Raw genomic sequence first — 8,113 nt, forward strand, 5'->3', positions numbered from 1 at the left:
TTTCTGCAACTGATCTTGTGACACCTGGTAGTGAGGTGTATTATTCCTTAATGCTGACATACCTCATCTTGATGAGCAAAAAACAAATAAACTAAAAGGTACAACTTATTCTCTTGCAGCTGGATACCATCAAAATGAAAAAATGCCTAATATGCTCAACCTTTAAATGTTATTCTGCTCTTAACAAAAGAGGTTTTGCAAATAAAGAGTTCTTTCTGAAGTACTGACATGGTGTTCTCATTCAAATGTTGACTGCCTTGATTTTGTTTTTGACAATGTTCTGTTTTTGTTCACAACATTCAATCAACAATTGAAGCACGGAAACAGCAAGACGTAATGTGGCCAAACTATTTAGGCAATGACATTCTACAGACTTTCCCAGACTGACCTATATTTTCACCAACTGGTTCTTCAGATCAAACTAATTTTTAACTGAAGGGGCATTAGAGATTATTCTCCTTAATCCAAACAAAGGTTATATGATCTCCTTCTGTGCCACAATTTTCCTATGATTACATGATGATACATTTGACAATGTATGACTGTTGCTCCATTATGCACAGTGTCTCTTCACTACACAGCCTTTAGTCCTAACTGTCTTCACCCACTTTCTGTCCTCCATTATCCTAATTTGAGATCTTTTAAGATCAGTATTAGTACGATCTGTGTTAGGACAAGCTTTGACAATGTTTCTCAATGATTACGTTATTTGTATACTGGTGTGAATTGGAATGATGCAAGTCTTTTACTCCTGTCTTTGAGAGTGGGTTTATTTGACACCCGAAGGAAAACAGAATGCTGAACTCACATCTGAATATTTCACATGACCATGTATATTCCCTGAGAAAAATAGGACTTTGGTCGGGTAGTGCCTCTGGATTGTCACCTACTTTTCGTCTTAATTCTCCATTGGTATCAGTGATTGACAAGATAAAACAAAAAGAGTTATTTTACACATCCCAGCTCTTGGATTTGAACACTGCTTAAGACATGATCTTTATGAAATGGCAGACCAAGCTCGGACTGGATGGCCTACTCCTACTTCTAGTTCTTATTGTCTTAACATAGCAAAGTGTTCAAAGGTGCCCCACAGAAGAATTAGCTACCATCAGTTCACACCATGCCACAAAGGTCTTGCACAACACATAGGTTAATGGTGTTGTGGACAGCGTAGAAGATTGCCAAAGGATACAGCAGGATATAGATCAGTTGCAGACGTGGGCGGAAAAATGGCAGATGGTGTTTAATCCGGGCAAGTGTGAGGATTTGCACTTTGGGAGATCAAATGCAAAGGGACAGTACATTGTTAATGGCAAGACAGTTAACAGTGTTGATGTACAGAGGGATCTTGGGGTCTAAGTCCATAGCTCCTCAAAAGTGGCTGCACAGGTTGATAGGGTGGTAAAGAATGTGTATGGCATACTTGCCTTTATTAGTCGAGGCATTGAGTTCAAGAGTCGGGAAGTTATATTGCAGCTCTATTAAACTCTAGTTAGGCCTTATCTAGAGTACTGCATTCATTTCTGGTTGTCCCATTATAGGAAGGATCTGGAGGCCTTGGAAAGGGTGCAGAAGAGGTTTACCTGGTTGTTGCCTGGATTAGAGGCCATGTGCTTTAAGGAGAGGTTGGACAAACTTGGGTTGTTTTCTCTGGAGTGGTGGAGGCTGAGGGGAGATCTGATAAGAGGTTTATAAGATTATGAGAGGCATAGACAGAGTAGACAGACAGTATCTTTTTCCCAGCATTGAAATGTCTAATACCAGAGGTCATGCATTTAAGGTGAGAGGGGTTAAGTTCAAAGGAGATGTGCAGGGCAAGTTTTTTATACAGAGAGTGGTGGTGCCTGGAATGGGCTGCCAGGGGCGGTGGTGGAGGCAGATACAATAGAGGCATTCAAGAGGCTCTGAGATAGGCACGTGAATGTGCAGGAAATGGAGGGATATGGACATTGTGTAGGCAGAAGTGATTAGTTAGGCATTTAATTACTAGTTTAAATAGGTCTGCACAACATCGTGGGCCAAAGGGCCTGTTCCTGTTCTATGTTCTATAATCGGACAGATGAGAAAAGATTTAATTAGGGAGGCTTTAAGGAGTTTCTTAAAGGAGAAAAAAGTAGAGGATCAAAGAGACAAGGTTGAAATCCAGAGTTTGGGGCCTCAGCAGTTGAAGACATGACTGCTAGTTGCAGTCTGATTAAAGACAGAATGCTCATGAGGCTGAAAATGGAGGAACACATATCTCTCAGCTCATTGTAAAATGTGGGGGGGTGGGGGGGGGGGTAATGTCACAAAGGAATTTGAAAACAAAGATGAGAATTTAAAAACTGGACTATTGTTTAACTGGGAACCAGTGTAGGTCAACAAGCACTGGAGAGGTGGAGTTAAGGAAAGATCAAACTTAAGACAATGAGCTGTAGAAATAAGGATGACTGATAGTATAACTTAGGACACTGGTCAGGACTGCACACCTTCACTTACTTTAAGCAGATGAATTAATACAGGAGAGGGGTTGAGAATGCTCCAGTGGAAATAAATGGTCTGAGTGAATCTCTAAGTATGTGCTTGGCAGTACATCTTGAATTCAAGCAAGCACAAATCTTCCAAACAATGTGGTTCAACCTCAAACAATTGTCAGTGATAGGGATGGAGTCAGTGGTTGGGAAAAAATTGTGGCAGTGTCTGAAAATGATGATACTCCTAATTAATTCTTCTCTTGGAAATTTCAAAAATAATCTTACACATACTGGGAACTAGGATTTATGCTGAATTTAATAGCATTGTGAGATTCTTTAAGATACTTTCTTCATAATGTTCAGGATATAATGACAATAAGATGTAAAGATAACAAGAACATGTGAAGGTTTCCATGAATAAACTTGCCAAACATTGGCATTGGCTTTCCAAGTATTAAAATACTTATGTTTGGTCAAGATTATTGTAGTTGAAGGTATTACACAAGCATACTTGACCCCTTCTAAAGGAAAAATCTTTAACTATGTAGTACTTATAGGCATTATGCCCAGGCTGATAAGAATCATATGCATATGTTAAGGACATGCCAAGCCACAACGAAATTCTGGGAGGATGTCTTTGATTTCCTGGAGAGTATATTGAAGTACACAATAGCATGAAATGCTAAAATAGCAATTACTGGAAAAACACTGCTGTACAGCGAGCCTATAAATCATGACAATTGTCTTAGCTAAGTTTAGTTCTTCTTTAAATATGTATATTACAGCATTGAAAAGCAATGAAATCATCTACCACATAGAAAAGAATAGGAAAATAAACAGCTTGAAATGATTTAGAGTGAACTCCTATTGGTTAAAAGAATTGCAAGCGTGAGAACAAAATCTCTTTAGAAATCTGTATTAAAGTCATTAAAATTATGATTAGTTCCATGAAAAAGGAGATTCAGGGAAAGGAATAAACAAAATTACCTTTCCATCAATTCTTAGAAGAAAATGTAGCTCATTCCAGTTAGTTGTTTTCTTCATTGGCACCTTTATTGCATGGGAAATGGTACTGGCAGGATATTTTTAAAAATATATTCATAAAATTAAGATGGTAGTCATTTCAATAATAAGGAAGTGACTGCAATCTAGTGGTGCAATTTGTGGGGTTTCCTGTGAAGCATATCTGCCATCGAACATTGACATGAATACTACTGGTGTGTGACAAGAACGACCAGGAGTTGTCTCTACTTTTATTAGCTTGCTCCCCCTACTTCCCAAGAGAGCCAATTCTCATGCAGAAAAGCCGCAACAGAAGTAAACAAGAAAACTAAAAATGAAGATAATATAAGCTTTGCCAACAGTTCCCTTTTTGCAGACTTTATCCGGACAGGTGTGACTATAAAACCTTGGTGTTCTTTTACCAGCCAAAGCACATATGTGGTGTTTAAGATAAATTCGTAACTTGTATCTGGGAAGATATTAAAAAGGGAAGGTAATGCTGTAAATTCTTTGGAAAAATCCTGAGATCCTTGTGTTCACATCTGAAACAGAAATCTGAAACAAAAAGAAGACAGATACAGTGGAAAAGGAATGGTTTCTCTTGAATATTAATCAAACTCTGGTTTATATGTCTATTAGTTAAATTGCATGGTAAGTGTTTCAATATTGTTTTCTTCACCGAGTATATGAAGTTCAAATAGCATCCACTTGAAGGTCCCTTCAATATTTCAATCAAAAAGTTTGAAATCAGATTGCTATCAGGACTATCTAGGTTCCTTCATATGTGTTTTAATTCCGAGTGTGAGTGAGAGCCATTGAATTATACCACCTCTTGACAATCCTGTCTATACAATATAGGTTCCTTAGCTTCCTCTGAAACTGCAAACACTAGCAGGCTTTTAACTACTGCATCATCTGACACATATTCACACACAGTTTTGGTGCCTTGAATTTCAGAGGAACATGAGTCGCCAACAATTAGAAAAATATTATCTGCAACTATTAATGTAATATCTAAAAGATCAAACCAGCTGCTATACATCAGAATTAATATTGGTCCCTGAGATTTTAGCGGCATAACAGACATTGTTTTAGGGAGATGTTAAAGTGAAACTACACATTTTCTAAAACTGACAATATTAGTTGCTCTTTTATTTGTTGTGTTTAAATCTAAATTAATAAATAGTTCAGAATATTCTCCTTCTTCATTGGCTGCACTTGGACTATTGCATTCAATTCTGGTTGCCCCATTATAGGAAGGATGTGAAGGGTTTGGAAAGGGTGCGAAGAGGTTTACCAGGATGGTTCCTGAACTAGAGGGTATGAGCCATAAGGAGAGGTTGGACAAACTTGTGTTGTTTTCTCTGGAGCACCGGAGGCTGAGGGGAGACCTGAGTTTATAAAATTATATAAACCTGAGTTTATAAAATTATGAGAGGCATAGATAGAATACACAGCCAGTATCTTTTTTCCAGGGTTGAAATGCTAATACTAGAGGGTATGCAATTAAGGTTAGCGAGGAAAATTTAAAGGAGATATGCAGGGCAAGTTTTAGTTTTACACAAGTGTCAAATCCATTGAAAACAAAGGCCTTTGGACTTCCTGGAAGCAGATATGGTAGTGGCATTTAAGAGGTTGTTAGATAGACACATGAATATGCAGGGAATGGAGGGATATGGATCATGTTCAGGTAGAAGAGAATGAGTTTAATTCGGCACTGTGTTCAGCACAGACATTGTGGGCCGAAGGGCCTGTTCCTGTGCTGTACTGTGCTATGTTCTTAGGCAAACCCTTGGGTTAAGAAAGATTTGCTTCCACTGCAGTTCTTTGGCTGCTGAAGTCAATGTGGAACCCACAATTGAGCTATGAGGTACTTAACAGAGTGTGTGGGTGATATTTAGGAAGTGGTGCACTCCTTCTGCTGCTTTACTGGATTTCTATGTGATCTCAACAAATGGACTTAAAGGTTCTCAATACCAGCCTCCATGCTCCTTATCCATTTTGAGCATTCATGGGCTAGGGATTCCCATAAGTCAGAGGGAATGTTGCATTTTTTCAAGGAAGTTGAGGGAAGATCATTGAATTGTTCCCACTGTCCATCTGTAAGTCTTTTGCTGTGATAGAGCTGGGTATAAAGGATCTGCTTCAGGGGTGTGGTGTTGGGCATGTGCCCATCTGAACCTATGTGTAATTAGGGCCTCAGCATGACGATGTTGGCCTTGCAGAGGACACTGATGTTGTTTTGCTTATCCTCAGAGGATCCTTATTTTCAGAGAAGGCATTGACATTATCTCTCCAGGATTTTGAGATGTCTGCTGTAGGTAGTCCATGTTTCAGAGGTGTCCATGAAGGCAATAATCATTGCTGCCCATTAGATCATGAGTTTTGTTCCAGGTTTGAGGCATTGATCTTCAAGTAGAAGCCAATGCTGCTCTTTGCATTTCTCTTGGATTTGACCTGCAGTGAAGATCACGTCCACTCTGCCTCTAGATACAAAGAATCCACACTGTGATTTGAGGAGCAGCTCTTCAGCCATTGGGAGGAGGTAGTTGAGGAGGACCCCAGGGATAACTTCTCCTGTGGTAGACAACAGCAAGACCCGACTTATTCACCCAGATTTGTCTGCTTTCTTGAATGGTCAGTATTATAATGTCTCTGAGGTGCCCTGGCATCTCTTCCTCTTCCCAGACATGGGAGCTGAGGTGAATTTTAGGCAGAAGATTTTCTCTGCAAATTGTTAGAACTTCAGCATGGATACTACTCCTGAGGTTAGGTAGTTTTTCCAACACAGATTCCTTTTCTGTGGAATTTCAGATGAAGTTCAATGTGGACTCCAGGTACCAGGCAAGGAATTTGTTGTCACCATAGTTACCAGGGTAGCCTTAAGGCTAAAGGAGACCTTTCGTAACATAATCTTGATTTTTGATGCAACACTTCACTGTTCTGTGATATGTTCCTGGTTGATACTTAAGGATAACAACTACAATCCAGCAGATTTATAGGATTATCTCTACAATTTATCAAATCAGTTTGCCTCTGGCTGTTCTTCTCATCCTTTCAAGTAAGCAGTTTTATTCCAGACATGTTAATGATTTTCAAGATATTTAAAAGCTGTAAAAATGGAATAAATAAAGAAAATTAAAAAAAATAAAGTGCATTGAAGTACATAAAAACATAAACAATTAAAAACATTCAACTGAAATAAAATGATTACATTCTCGTTTACCTTCAGATCAGCAGGCCTATAATTTCCAAGGGGTTCAACGCCATCTCAAATCCCATATCAGGTTTGTCACAGGAATTGAGGGAGGATCTTCAATTCGATCAGCCATTGTATAGCAGAGCAGGTGGCAGACTCTTGCTTCCATTTCTAAAATTCTTCAAAGCAAGATGGATCTCAGTTCTCATAGAAGCTAATACAGAGCACACCTACAGTACATTTGGAAGTTTGGTATCATGGAGACATGGTTATATATGTTTCATGAACCACAGGCACTGATGAAGGACAAGAAGATCTGTTAGTCCCATCTCAGCAGAACAGTCAGGTTGAAGCTGGCACCTACCTGATCCCTAAGTACTGATTCACTTTATCAAATGGGTCCAGAGTCCACTGTTCCTTCAAATTAGTTTCCTTTGAAATCTCCTCTTGAGCTGGGGAAAGACAACACTGAATTTGCCAGCACCCACCCCTGCTTAACAAAACAGAAAATTCTAGACGAGCATGTGATTCACCAAGGCATGGATGACTATGGGTCAAGTACAGACTGGGATTGCTTTCTCTGGAGCATTGGAGGCTGAGGGGAGATCTGATAGAAGTTTATCAAATTATCAGAGGCATAGAAATGCCAGATCGTCAGAGTCTCTTTCCCAGTTTAGAAATGTCAAATACTAGAGGTCATAGCTTTAAGGTGAGAGGGGGCAAGTTTAAGGGAGATGTCCCTGGGCAAGTTTTGTTTTACACAGGGAGTGGTAAGTGCCTGGAACACACTGCCAAGCGTGCTGGTGGATAGTGGCTTTCAAGAGACTTTTAGATAGGCACATGAAGATTCAGAGAATGGAGGGATATGGATCATCTGCAGGCAGATGGGATTAGTTTCATTTGGCGTCACGGTTGGCACAGACATGGTGGGCCGAAGGTCCTGTTTCTGTGCTGTTTGAATCTATGACTCTGACAAAATGTTTCAGTTGTTACATTAACGCTAGCATTTACCATAATACACAAATAGCAATCAAAAAATCTGGAATGGATAAATCTCAGATGACTCTGCCAGAACTAATCCGCGAAAGGAACAGAGTAATCCTCAGGTTGACATGTCCTGAAGCGTTGTCAGTCGCTACACATCATTGGGGCAGGGCGGGCAGCAGCGGACAATCTAATTCCTTCAAGTCCCTTATCCTGACAGTTCACCGTCAGGATAAGGGACACAGCTTTAGTGACTAAAGTCAACTCCGGGACCTGGCGTACTTTCAGTACTGTACAGCGGACCCGGTACACACGGTTTTAAGGGAAAAAAAATACTTTACTGCGCCATAAATGTAGCGCAAATTCAGCAACAAACCAGCGCAGTGGAAGATGGGACAACCCCCTACAGCTACGCACAGAAGTATTCAATTATCTGAACCTATAGGCTGAGTTTTAAGCGGGACTGCGTCTACGA

The sequence above is a fragment of the Pristis pectinata genome, chromosome 28, assembly GCF_009764475.1.
Source record: "Pristis pectinata isolate sPriPec2 chromosome 28, sPriPec2.1.pri, whole genome shotgun sequence".
Classification (NCBI taxonomy): Eukaryota; Metazoa; Chordata; class Chondrichthyes; order Rhinopristiformes; family Pristidae; genus Pristis; species Pristis pectinata.